Consider the following 14,828-nt stretch of genomic DNA (forward strand, 5'->3'; position numbering starts at 1 on the left):
CATGGGTCTGGTATGTGAGCCAGGCATGGCAGCAAAGAAAAATATTCTTGTAAACCTCCAGAAGGAATATACCGTATATACTCGAATATAAGTCGACCCGAATATAAGCCGAGGCACCTAATTTTACCACAAAAACCTGGGAAAATTCATTGACTCGAGTATAAGCCTAGGGTGGGAAATGCAGCTCTAGCCGTACACAGCCCTCATACTGCCAGATATGCCCTCATACTGCCAGATATGCCCCACAGTGCCAGATATGCCCTCATGCTGCCAGATATGCCCCACAGTGCCAGATATGCCCTCATGCTGCCAGATATGCCCCACAGTGCCAGATATGCCCACATGCTGCCAGATATGCCCCACAGTGCCAGATATGCCCCACAGTGCCAGATATGCCAGATATGCCCTCATGCTGCCAGATATGCCTCACAGTGCCAGATGTGCCCTCATGCTGCCAGATATGACAGATATGCCTCACAGTGCCAGATGTGCCCTCATGCTGCCAGATATGACAGATATGCCCCACAGTGCCAGATGTGCCCTCATGCTGCCAGATATGTCAGATATACCCCACAGTGCCAGATGTGCCCTCATGCTGCCAGATATGCCAGATATGCCCCACAGTGCCAGATGTGCCCTCATGCTGCCAGATATGCCCCACAGTGCCAGGAAGGGTAATTACCCTCCATCGCTCCCGCGTTGTCTTCTGAAGGAGGGACACGGAGGGCACAGCGCGCTGCTCTCCTGTATCCCTCCTGCGTTTCCGTCTCCGGCGGCGTGTATGTGTTAAATGAAGTGCCGGCTCGTGAGCCAATCAGAGCTCACGAACGGGCAGTTCATTTAACACACACACTAGAGATGAGCGGGTTCGGTTTCTCTGAATCCGAACCCGCCCGAACTTCATGTTTTTTTTCACGGGTCCGAGCGACTCGGATCTTCCCGCCTTGCTCGGTTAACCCGAGCGCGCCCGAACGTCATCATGACGCTGTCGGATTCTCGCGAGGCTCGGATTCTATCGCGAGACTCGGATTCTATATAAGGAGCCGCGCGTCGCCGCCATTTTCACACGTGCATTGAGATTGATAGGGAGAGGACGTGGCTGGCGTCCTCTCCATTTAGATTATAAGAGAGAGAGATTTACTGGAGCTTAGGACTAGGAGGAGTACTGTAGAAGTGTAGAGAGTGCAGAGAGTTTACTAGTGAGTGACCACCAGACAGTGCAGTTTATTTAATATATCCGTTCTCTGCCTGAAAAAAGCGATACACACAGTGACTCAGTCACATACCATATCTGTGTGCACTGCTCAGGCTCAGCCCAGTGTGCTGCATCATCTATATATATTATATATCTGTCTGACTGCTCAGCTCACACAGCTTATAATTGTGGGGGAGACTGGGGAGCACTGCAGTGCCAGTTATAGGTTATAGCAGGAGCCAGGAGTACATAATATTATATAGTGAGTGACCACCAGACAGTGCAGTTTATTTAATATATCCGTTCTCTGCCTGAAAAAAGCGATACACACAGTGACTCAGTCACATACCATATCTGTGTGCACTGCTCAGGCTCAGCCCAGTGTGCTGCATCATCTATATATATTATATATCTGTCTGACTGCTCAGCTCACACAGCTTATAATTGTGGGGGAGACTGGGGAGCACTGCAGTGCCAGTTATAGGTTATAGCAGGAGCCAGGAGTACATAATATTATATTAAAATTAAACAGTGCACACTTTTGCTGCCGGAGTGCCACTGCCAGTGTGACTGACCAGTGACCTGACCACACTGACCACCAGTATAGTTAGTAGTATACTTATATTGTGATTGCCTGAAAAAGTTAAACACTCGTCGTGTGACTTCACTTGTGTGTTGTTTTTTTTTTTATTCTATAAAAATAAAACTCATTATATAATATATAATATATACCTGTCCGGCTGCAGTAGTGATATATATATATTTTTTATGTCATTTATCATCCAGTCGCAGCAGACACAGTACGGTAGTTCACGGCTGTGGCTACCTCTGTGTCTGCACTCGGCAGGCAGTCCGTCCATAATTGTATACCACCTAACCGTGGTTTTTTTTTCTTCTTTATACATACATACTACTACGACATCTCTTTATCAACCAGTCTATATTAGCAGCAGACACAGTACAGTACGGTAGTTCACGGCTGTGGCTACCTCTGTGTCTGCACTCGGCAGGCAGTCCGTCCATAATTGTATACCACCTAACCGTGGTTTTTTTTTCTTTCTTCTTTATACATACATAGTTACTACGACATCTCTTTATCAACCAGTCTATATTAGCAGCAGACACAGTACAGTACGGTAGTTCACGGCTGTGGCTACCTCTGTGTCTGCACTCGGCAGGCAGTCCGTCCATAATTGTATACCACCTAACCGTGGTTTTTTTTTCTTTCTTCTTTATACATACATAGTTACATAGACATCTCTTTATCAACCAGTCTATATTAGCAGCAGACACAGTACAGTACGGTAGTTCACGGCTGTGGCTACCTCTGTGTCTGCACTCGGCAGGCAGTCCATAATTGTATACTAGTATCCATCTCCATTGTTTACCTGAGGTGCCTTTTAGTTGTGCCTATTAAAATATGGAGAACAAAAATGTTGAGGTTCCAAAATTAGGGAAAGATCAAGATCCACTTCCACCTCGTGCTGAAGCTGCTGCCACTAGTCATGGCCGAGACGATGAAATGCCAGCAACGTCGTCTGCCAAGGCCGATGCCCAATGTCATAGTACAGAGCATGTCAAATCCAAAACACCAAATATCAGTAAAAAAAGGACTCCAAAACCTAAAATAAAATTGTCGGAGGAGAAGCGTAAACTTGCCAATATGCCATTTACCACACGGAGTGGCAAGGAACGGCTGAGGCCCTGGCCTATGTTCATGGCTAGTGGTTCAGCTTCACATGAGGATGGAAGCACTCAGCCTCTCGCTAGAAAACTGAAAAGACTCAAGCTGGCAAAAGCACCGCAAAGAACTGTGCGTTCTTCGAAATCCCAAATCCACAAGGAGAGTCCAATTGTGTCGGTTGCGATGCCTGACCTTCCCAACACTGGACGTGAAGAGCATGCGCCTTCCACCATTTGCACGCCCCCTGCAAGTGCTGGAAGGAGCACCCGCAGTCCAGTTCCTGATAGTCAGATTGAAGATGAAGATGTTGAAGTACACCAGGATGAGGAGGATATGGGTGTTGCTGGCGCTGGGGAGGAAATTGACCAGGAGGATTCTGATGGTGAGGTGGTTTGTTTAAGTCAGGCACCCGGGGAGACACCTGTTGTCCGTGGGAGGAATATGGCCGTTGACATGCCTGGTGAAAATACCAAAAAAATCAGCTCTTCAGTGTGGAGGTATTTCAACAGAAAAGCGGACAACAGGTGTCAAGCCGTGTGTTGCCTTTGTCAAGCTGTAATAAGTAGGGGTAAGGACGTTAACCACCTCGGAACATCCTCCCTTATACGTCACCTGCAGCGCATTCATAATAAGTCAGTGACAAGTTCAAAAACTTTGGGCGACAGCGGAAGCAGTCCACTGACCAGTAAATCCCTTCCTCTTGTAACCAAGCTCACGCAAACCACCCCACCAACTCCCTCAGTGTCAATTTCCTCCTTCCCCAGGAATGCCAATAGTCCTGCAGGCCATGTCACTGGCAATTCTGACGAGTCCTCTCCTGTCTGGGATTCCTCCAATGCATCCTTGCGTGTAACGCCTACTGCTGCTGGCGCTGCTGTTGTTGCTGCTGGGAGTCGATGGTCATCCCAGAGGGGAAGTCGTAAGCCCACTTGTACTACTTCCAGTAAGCAATTGACTGTCCAACAGTCCTTTGCGAGGAAGATGAAATATCACAGCAGTCATCCTGCTGCAAAGCGGATAACTGAGGCCTTGACAACTATGTTGGTGTTAGACGTGCGTCCGGTATCCGCCGTTAGTTCACAGGGAACTAGACAATTTATTGAGGCAGTGTGCCCCCGTTACCAAATACCATCTAGGTTCCACTTCTGTAGGCAGGCGATACCGAGAATGTACACGGACGTCAGAAAAAGACTCACCAGTGTCCTAAAAAATACAGTTGTACCCAATGTCCACTTAACCACGGACATGTGGACAAGTGGAGCAGGGCAGGGTCAGGACTATATGACTGTGACAGCCCACTGGGTAGATGTATGGACTCCCGCCGCAAGAACAGCAGCGGCGGCACCAGTAGCAGCATCTCGCAAACGCCAACTCTTTCCTAGGCAGGCTACGCTTTGTATCACCGCTTTCCAGAATACGCACACAGCTGAAAACCTCTTACGGCAACTGAGGAAGATCATCGCGGAATGGCTTACCCCAATTGGACTCTCCTGTGGATTTGTGGCATCGGACAACGCCAGCAATATTGTGTGTGCATTAAATATGGGCAAATTCCAGCACGTCCCATGTTTTGCACATACCTTGAATTTGGTGGTGCAGAATTTTTTAAAAAACGACAGGGGCGTGCAAGAGATGCTGTCGGTGGCCCGAAGAATTGCGGGACACTTTCGGCGTACAGGCACCACGTACAGAAGACTGTAGCACCACCAAAAACTACTGAACCTGCCCTGCCATCATCTGAAGCAAGAAGTGGTAACGAGGTGGAATTCAACCCTCTATATGCTTCAGAGGTTGGAGGAGCAGCAAAAGGCCATTCAAGCCTATACAATTGAGCACGATATAGTAGGTGGAATGCACCTGTCTCAAGCGCAGTGGAGAATGATTTCAACGTTGTGCAAGGTTCTGATGCCCTTTGAACTTGCCACACGTGAAGTCAGTTCAGACACTGCCAGCCTGAGTCAGGTCATTCCCCTCATCAGGCTTTTGCAGAAGAAGCTGGAGACATTGAAGGAGGAGCTAACACGGAGCGATTCCGCTTGGCATGTGGGACTTGTGGATGGAGCCCTTAATTCGCTTAACAAGGATTCACGGGTGGTCAATCTGTTGAAATCAGAGCACTACATTTTGGCCACCGTGCTCGATCCTAGATTTAAAGCCTACCTTGGATCTCTCTTTCCGGCAGACACAAGTCTGCTGGGGTTGAAAGACCTGCTGGTGACAAAATTGTCAAGTCAAGCGGAACGCGACCTGTCAACATCTCCTCCTTCACATTCTCCCGCAACTGGGGGTGCGAGGAAAAGGCTCAGAATTCCGAGCCCACCCGCTGGCGGTGATGCAGGGCAGTCTGGAGCGACTGCTGATGCTGACATCTGGTCCGGACTGAAGGACCTGACAACGATTACGGACATGTCGTCTACTGTCACTGCATATGATTCTCTCAACATTGATAGAATGGTGGAGGATTATATGAGTGACCGCATCCAAGTAGGCACGTCACACAGTCCGTACTTATACTGGCAGGAAAAAGAGGCAACTTGGAGGCCCTTGCACAAACTGGCTTTATTCTACCTAAGTTGCCCTCCCACAAGTGTGCACTCCGAAAGAGTGTTTAGTGCCGCCGCTCACCTTGTCAGCAATCGGCGTACGAGGTTACATCCAGAAAATGTGGAGAAGATGATGTTCATTAAAATGAATTATAATCAATTCCTCCGCGGAGACATTGACCAGCAGCAATTGCCTCCACAAAGTACACAGGGAGCTGAGATGGTGGATTCCAGTGGGGACGAATTGATAATCTGTGAGGAGGGGGATGTACACGGTGATATATCGGAGGGTGATGATGAGGTGGACATCTTGCCTCTGTAGAGCCAGTTTGTGCAAGGAGAGATTAATTGCTTCTTTTTTGGGGGGGGTCCAAACCAACCCGTCATATCAGTCACAGTCGTGTGGCAGACCCTGTCACTGAAATGATGGGTTGGTTAAAGTGTGCATGTCCTGTTTTGTTTATACAACATAAGGGTGGGTGGGAGGGCCCAAGGACAATTCCATCTTGCACCTCTTTTTTCTTTTCTTTTTCCTTGCATCATGTGCTGATTGGGGAGGGTTTTTTGGAAGGGACATCCTGCGTGACACTGCAGTGCCACTCCTAAATGGGCCCGGTGTTTGTGTCGGCCACTAGGGTCGCTAATCTTACTCACACAGTCAGCTACCTCATTGCGCCTCTTTTTTTCTTTGCGTCATGTGCTGTTTGGGGAAGGTTTTTTGGAAGGGACATCCTGCGTGACACTGCAGTGCCACTCCTAGATGGGCCCGGTGTTTGTGTCGGCCACTAGGGTCGCTAATCTTACTCACACAGCTACCTCATTGCGCCTCTTTTTTTCTTTGCGTCATGTGCTGTTTGGGGAGGGTTTTTTGGAAGGGCCATCCTGCGTGACACTGCAGTGCCACTCCTAGATGGGCCCGGTGTTTGTGTCGGCCACTAGGGTCGCTAATCTTACTCACACAGCTACCTCATTGCGCCTCTTTTTTTCTTTGCGTCATGTGCTGTTTGGGGAGGGTTTTTTGGAAGGGACATCCTGCGTGACACTGCAGTGCCACTCCTAGATGGGCCCGGTGTTTGTGTCGGCCACTAGGGTCGCTTATCTTACTCACACAGCAACCTCGGTGCAAATTTTAGGACTAAAAATAATATTGTGAGGTGTGAGGTATTCAGAATAGACTGAAAATGAGTGGAAATTATGGTTATTGAGGTTAATAATACTATGGGATCAAAATGACCCCCAAATTCTATGATTTAAGCTGTTTTTTAGGGTTTTTTGAAAAAAACACCCGAATCCAAAACACACCCGAATCCGACAAAAAAAATTCGGTGAGGTTTTGCCAAAACGCGTTCGAACCCAAAACACGGCCGCGGAACCGAACCCAAAACCAAAACACAAAACCCGAAAAATTTCAGGCGCTCATCTCTAACACACACACACGCCGCCGGAGACGGAGACGCAGGAGGGACACAGGAGAGCCGCGCGCTGTGCCCTCCGTGTCCCTCCTTCCACTGACTCGGGTATAAGCCGAGGGGGCTTTTTCAGCACACAAAAACGTGCTGAAAAAGTCGGCTTATACTCGAGTATATACGGTAAGTGAAATCAACTTTTCAATTTTGGACAATTTACATGAATAAAATATGTTGTTTAGTTATAGTGATTATCATTCAAATATGATTGTCTATGTTCGCTAACAAAATGATTTCCTACATCATTGTCATGTGAATATGATGTATTGATCCCTCTAGAAAAGTATACATGGTGTTCAACAGACTATATCCTCCATGTATGGTATTTTCTTCATGGACAGGGACATAACTGGAATTTGGAAGTCCTAGAGGAAAGAAACCTTCCTCTCTATTCCTAAGCAAGGACACCATTCACAGTTTTTCCATACTCATAATCAAGGACATCTTTCCTCTCCACTTCTAGGCAAGTACACAAAGACACCTTTACTCTCCACTCATAGGCAAAAACATCTTTCCTCTCTGTTCTTAGGCAAAGACACAAGGACTCCTTTCCTCTCTGCTCCTAGGCAAAGACTCTCTGCTCCTAGGCAAAGACACAAGGACTCCTTTCCTCTCTGCTCCTAGGCAAGGACACAAGGACTCCTTTCCTCTCTGCTCCTAGGCAAGGACACAAGGACTCCTTTCCTCTCTGCTCCTAGGCAAGGACACCTTTCCTCTCTGCTCCTAGACAAGGACACAAATAATCCTTTCCTCTCTGCTCCTAGGCAAGGACACAAGGACTCCTTTCCTCTCTGCTCCTAGTCAAGGACACAAGGACTCCTTTCCTCTCTGCTCCTAAGTAAAGGACACAAGGACTCCTTTCCTCTCTGCTCCTAGGCAAGGACACAAGGACCCCTTTCCTCACTGCTCCTAGGCAAGGACACAAGGACACCTTTCCTCTCTACTCCTAGGCAAGGACACAAGGACTCCTTTCCTCACTGCTCCTAGGCAAGGACACAGGGACTCCTTTCCTCTCTACTCCTAGACAAGGACACAACGACTCCTTTCCTCTCTGCTCCTAGGCAAGGACACCTTTCCTCTCTGCTCCTAGGCAAGTAAACAAGGACTCCTTTCCTCTCTGCTACTAGGCAAGGACACAAGGACTCCTTTCCTCTCTGCTACTAGGCAAGAACACAAGGACTCCTTTCCTCTCTGCTCCTAGACAAGGACACAAGGACTCCTTTTTTCTCTGCTCCTAGGCAAGGACACAAGGACATCTTTCCTCTCTGCTCCTAGGCCAGGACATAAGGACTCTTTTCCTCTCTGCTCCAAGACAAGGACACAAGGACACCTTTCCTCTCTGCTCATAGACAAGGACACAAGGACACCTTTCCTCTCTGCTCCTAGGCAAGGACACAAGGACTCCTTTCCTCTCTGCTCCTAGGCAAGGACACAAGGACTCCTTTCCTCTCTGTTCCTAGGCAAGGACACAAGGACAGAAATTACCAAGAAATGGATGATCAGGAGCTTATGGGTACTGATGCTCTAAATCTGCTGCTAGATACTTGGGGTAGTCACACCCAAAAATGCAATACAGAAAATAACAATAGCAGCGCTAAGGTGATTACAATTAATGTGATAAGAAGGATTGAGTGATATGAAATTATTCACATTTAATTAGGTATAAGTTAAAATCTCATTAAAAAGCACATTCCAACATTAATAAAAAATAAAAAAATAAAAATTAAAGGGTCACAATAAAACTGCCTATACTAGTGTAGTCCGTTCCTGTTTATGTACACTGGGTTGCAGATGGGTGAGAAAAGAAGAAGATGGACTGACGGCACAGTCCCACCAGTAACTTTACCACTTTCAACCGCTAGAGGTGTAGTCCCTTGAGAGTGTCTCTTAAACTTGCTCACAACCGGCCAAGGTTGGGGGATCCTCCGTGCATCGCGGTGTCCTCCTGGCATAGAGGATTGGTGGTATTCCGAAATTTATAAATCACCTCAATTTCTCTGCTGATGTAAAAGTCCAGTGTTGGTCCGGGTACACAAAGGCAGTAGTAGTTTGATGAAAGTTGACCCCAATAGCCTCCTGACGCATTTTGCTGCGGGCACTGCAGCTTTATCAAAGGTGGTTTGGGTAGGTGAACTATCCATATATTTATACTGTGATTTGGTAGTATTCATGCAATGCACAAACTCTATTATTGGTTGCACTTGTTTGGTGCCCACTGGGTCTTCCTCCGATTTGTACACCTTCTGGAAACTAGGTGGAAAGGTCCTAAGAATCCAAGCTGCATAATCTGCATCCGCCCCTGGCGGATGCAGAGGTGTACAAGTCGGAGGTGTACAAATCGGAGGAAGACCCAGTGGGCACCAAACAAGTGCAACCAATAATAGAGTTTGTGCAGTGCATGAATACTACCAAATCAAAGTATAAATATCTGGATAGTTCACCTAACCGAACCACCTTTGATAAAGCTGGAGTGCCCGCAGCGAAATGCGTCAGTTGGCTATTGGGGTCAACATTCATCAAACTACTACTGCCTTTGTGTACCCGGACCAACACTGGACTTTTACATCAGCAGAGAAATTGAGGTGATTTTTAAATTTCGGAATACCACCAATCCTCTATGCCAGGAGGACACCGCGATGCAAGGAGGATCCCCAACCTTGGCCGGTTGTGAGCAAGTTTAAGAGACACTCTCAAGGGACTACACCTCTAGCGGTTGAAAGTGGTAAAGTTACTGGTGGGACTGTGCCGTCAGTCCATCTTCTTCTTCTCGCACCCATCTGCAACCCAGTGTACATAAACAGGAATGGACTACACTAGAATAGGGAGTTTTATTGTGACCCTTTAATATATATTTTTTTTATTATTGTTGGAATGTGCTTTTTAATGTGGTTTTAAGTTATACCTAATTAAATGTGAATAATTTCATATCACTCAATCCTTCTTATCACATTAATTGTAATCACGTTAGCGCTGCTATTGTTTTTTTCTGTATTGTTTTTTTTCTGTAAGGACAGAAGCACACCTTTCCTCTCTGCTCCTAGGCAAGGAAACAAGGACACCTTTCCTCTCTGCTCCTAGGCAAGGACACCTTTCCTCACTACTCCTTGGCATGGATACCTTTCCTCTCCACTCCTAAACAAAATTACTTTTTCTCTCCAATTCTAGGCAAGCACACCTTTCCTCTCCACTCCTTACCTAACCTTTCAGAGTCTTGCCTTCATAAACTAACCTGGTTCTACAAATTTCTTCCTGTTCAGTGATGAAGGGAACACCACAGTTGCCTTCCCCACTGATCAGAATTTAATTTTTGAGACCCAGAGTGTTGATTTGCACATATGGCACTCTCTGTCTTCAAAACCTTGCAGGATCAGCAGTCACAGAGCTCTACAAGCTCTCTGCTGGTGCAAGAGAGAGGAACTCTACCCTGGAGCTTCATAAGTGGCAGTGGCAGTTATGCCCTGGTCATGAGCCATCCAGCATTGGACCATACAACCAATAATGTGTGTGGTCTGACTTTTTACCATTGTAAATCAGCACAGTTTTCACTATTACATAATAAAGCAACATGAAATTGTGGAATGCAGCACACTATACCTCCTTGCAATAGGCACTTGCTGCGGAAATGCTGCATAAATTTATTTGAGGTCAATGGGCTCTGCATATCTGTGATTACCTCTCACTGAAAGATGCTGTGATCAATCACTGTTACAATTGTATTCTATTAAATTGTGGAAAAATGCAAATATATAATTCTGTATCATATGACCCAATTTGGTCTGATTCAGAGTCAGACAGATCTCTATGCATGGATGCAAACTAATTTTGTGTACAGAGCATGCGCAGATTTGCATTTTCATATTTTTGCATATCTCTGTCCTATTTTCAGTCATACAATACAAGACTCCAGTGAAATTGGGTGCTTTAGGGAGACAATAATGCAAGTTCACAGAACTACCCTGACTTGTGGGTGTGCCATGTGAGTGTCATGGGAGTGCCTTTGGAGTATCATGGGCATGTATCAAACAGCTCCATGCATTTTTGCATTGTGCATGCGGGGAAAGGAAGTCTATTTCTAATGGACTTCCTTTCCCCAAGTGTTGATACTAATGAAGACAATTGTGGTGGCTTGTGTAAAACCAATGAGTGGCACAAGATTCTACTTGCAGACTGACAAATTCCAGCATTAACCTTGCGGATTCTCACATTAGTATTAAGGTGGTTAATATATGGCTTCTGCTGTTGTCCACAACCAGGGTTGCAAAGATAAATCCTGGGCTCCAGTACAACAACTTCCTGGGTCACCCCCACCTCCCCTAATGGGAATGTGACCACATCATGCTCGGAGCATGGCCACACCTCTTTGTGGGCTTGTCTAGCACATGAGAAGCACACATTCACAGGAGCATGGCATGCCTCCCCCAGTTTTACACAGGAAAGGGGGGGATGGGAAAACTACTGCACTAGTACCGTATTCTAAATTGAACAATGAAGAAACCCCAACTTACAATTCATAACAATTCCTTGTCTTATGTATCAATTGGGGGTGCTGCCACACATATATTGTTGCCAATATATATAGATAGGTTTTGGAACAAGGAAGAAAAGATTGGTCTTAGGTGGCGCACTAATACAAATGATTTTACATTTAAAATCTAACTTTTATTTCATATACTTAAAAAGCCTGTAACTGTGAAATATTAAAATGAATTAAAGGACAAGTGAAAGACAAAGTGCAACCTGTGATTATTAAAAAAACCACACACTACACTAGAGGTTCTCAAACTCGGTCCTCGGGGGCCCACACAGTGCATGTTTTGCAGGTCTCCTCACAGAATCGCAAGTGAAATAATTAGCTCCACCTGTGGACCTTTTAAAATGTGTCAGTGAGTAATTAATACACCTGTGCACCTGCTGGGTTACCTGCAAAACATGCACTGTGTGGGCTCCCGAGGACCGAGTTTGAGAACCTCTGCACTACACCCACTATGCTGTGCAATATCTCTATATAAGATACTACAATTATTGTGTACAATGACCTCGATTATGAGTATGCGTGCTTATCAGAGTAACAAAAGTTCCACCTAAGTGAACCACAATTCTGTCAATCAATTTAATATGATATGGGCTCCTTAAGTGTACTGTAACATGTATGTTATTAGACGTTAACTCTGATAGGGTAGACCGGATAAACTCAATATGTCCTAATTAGCTCTTTGCCTGTCAAAATTGTGACTACATCATCCAATGTTCCCACAATGTTCGCTATACAAGTCCTTCTTGATACTAATTGATCTCAATCAGCTAATAACTGATGTCAATCAGCTATTCCCAGAGCAGTACGAGCGCTGCTCGCGGCACCTGTAACCCGCTCTGGAAACAAAATACGTGAGACAGCTTTCCGGAGGCTAACTCACCGTACGAGAGTGCTGAGCGGATCATTGAAAGCTAAGCTGTATGTGAGCTGCTATTGTGATTAAATTGAATTTTAACCTTTTACTCATACCTGCACCTTCCATTATCTTTCTAATATATATAAGCAATAGGAGTATGGCGCCACCTGTGTGTGTGTAAAACACTATATAAGTTGTCACTATTGACCAATAAAAACACTCCCTTAGCAATATCGGGTGTCAGCAAGCCCCTAAGCATTTAGCGTGGTTAAGATTCTATTTAAAGGAAGATTTAAATATGTTGATAGGGGTAACGGCGACCAGCTGTGTTTTTGTCTATTATTTTCTAGATTAGAAGGCTAAAAATCTGGAGAGTAATAATTAGGGAAGCCAATCCCGGACCATTTTTTCAATCCCGGGTATCGGGATTGAAAAATGGCCAATCCCGGGATTCCCAGGATACCCGGGATTGGCTTTTAACTAGGTGGCCGCCCCCTCGCCCCACCCTGCCCTGCCCGCCCCGCACATATAACTCACCATATACCGGGGGCGAGCGGGAGGGAAACACCCTGTTAACGCTGCTGGCGGCTCCCAGCAGCGACTGACAGTGCAGCGTGACCTCTCATGCTGCGCCGGGGACCCGGAAGGAGCAAGCCGGGCAGCGTCTGAGCGTCCTGTGGACACTCAACGCTGATCCCTCAATCCCCGGGATTGGAGCTTCCAATCTCGGGATTGGCCACCATAGTAATAATGGTATTTCTAAAGGGGATGTACAAGTGGAGGCGGATACAGGGTTTTAGTAAAAAGTAACAATGATTTTATTCTAAAACCTATAGTTAACAAAATTAAAAAAATCATAGGAGAATACATATAAAAGAGATGAGAGCCTAAACTATATAAGATGACTAACATAAATATTTTAACTAAAAAATGAGAGACTTAGAGCTTATCTTAGTGTGGAGAGTCAATAAGGTACACCCATCTGTCTGACTTCATCTGACTGTATAGGGTTTGCGCATACGCAGCCAAGCCACAGCTTGATTGTGCATGCGCTGATCACTACCAGGCAATCGTAGCCCAGTCTGGCAGTCACGGAGGGAGGAGACACCTCCCATTAGGACTGCCTGTACTGGGGTTGACTGGCAGGTAGTACTTCTAATAGAAGTCATCACTACCAGTCACTGTGTAGCCAGTGCAGTGACAGACTGCAACTGGCTCATTCCCTGCAGTGGTGAATTTTACTGGGGGGGGGGGGGGGGGGGCTACAGTCCTGCAGCCCATAGGTAAATTCCGCCACTGTACAGGAGAATTTCAGCATACAGACTGGAAGTGACTGAATACAATCTCTAGCTTTTTTGCAAGCTCTGGCTCGGCACATGAAGTTTGATAGATTCCTGGGAAAGTAATATGTGTCCCGCATGGAGATGACCTGCTTCCGCATCTGAAGTGTGCCGCATCTGAAGTGTGCCACATCTGGCTTTTACATTTGTCAAAGCCTTCATATGCTTACTGATCAAGCGCCAATGTTACTTCAGGCATATGCAGCAGCTCAGCTTAGTTCAGCCTAGTCCCAGCATCAGTGTCCAGTGTAGTACAAAGATGGACTCAAGTGTGGCATGCAGAGACTGAATACAACGGCAAATGTAGGAGAAAGAGCTGAATAAACAGAGGAAAGCCTCTAAATCTGGAATGAACACACGTCCTATTAAAGGTATGGGAAATGTGATCAGCAAACAGAGTGGATGGAACTGTTAGGGGATGGAGGAGATTTTTGGGAAATCTCCAAAAGCCCTTTTTATTTATGAAAACATAGAAAAAATATTACTTCCCACATAATAATGGCTAAAATAAGATTGATAGATATGCCCCTGTCAGCAGGGCCGTAACTACGTGTGTGCCAAGTGGGCCTGGCACACAGCGCAGTTGCCCTGAGGGCGCACGGCCAATGGCATGTAATGAGTCAAATTGACTCATTACATGCCGCCTCTGCTGTGTGCGCCATGCGCCGCCGCGCTGTGGAGGGAGGAGAGACAGCGGTTCCTCCATCCCAGCATCCACAGCAGCGCCGGGCAGCCAATACGGAAGGAGAGGGGACTGCTGCAGCGGCGCTTACTACCAAAGAAATAGCGCTGCTGCGGCTCCAGTCCCCCTCCCTCCTCCTCCTTGTCCGATGCCTGCACCGAGGGAGCTGCCAGCACGAGGAACCTGTCAGCGGGGAGATGGTAAGTATCTCTCTCTCTCTCTCTTTCTCTCAGGGGGACACCATCTGCCATAATGTGTAAAAAGGGGGACTGGCTGTCGCAATGTGTAAAAAGGGGTACACCGTCTGCCGTAATATGTAAAAAGGGGGCCTGGCTGCCGCAATGTTTAAAAAGGGGGACTGGCTGCCGTAATGTGTGAAAAGGGGGACTGGCTGCCGCAATGTGTAAAAAGGGGTACACCGTCTACCGTAATATGTAAAAAGGGGGACTGGCTGCCATAATGTGTAAAAAGGGGGACTGGCTGCCGCAATGTGTAAAAAGGGGTACACCGTCTGCCGTAATATGTAAA

General features: G+C 46.5%; 1 protein-coding gene across 3 annotated transcripts in view; it reads right to left on the reverse strand.

The window, feature by feature from the left end:
- Positions 1-14,828, reverse strand: part of HTR4 (5-hydroxytryptamine receptor 4) — a 908,015-nt gene that overhangs the window by 685,486 nt on the left and 207,701 nt on the right. The window lies entirely within an intron of this gene.

The sequence above is a fragment of the Pseudophryne corroboree genome, chromosome 6 (assembly GCF_028390025.1).
Source record: "Pseudophryne corroboree isolate aPseCor3 chromosome 6, aPseCor3.hap2, whole genome shotgun sequence".
NCBI lineage: Eukaryota > Metazoa > Chordata > Amphibia > Anura > Myobatrachidae > Pseudophryne > Pseudophryne corroboree.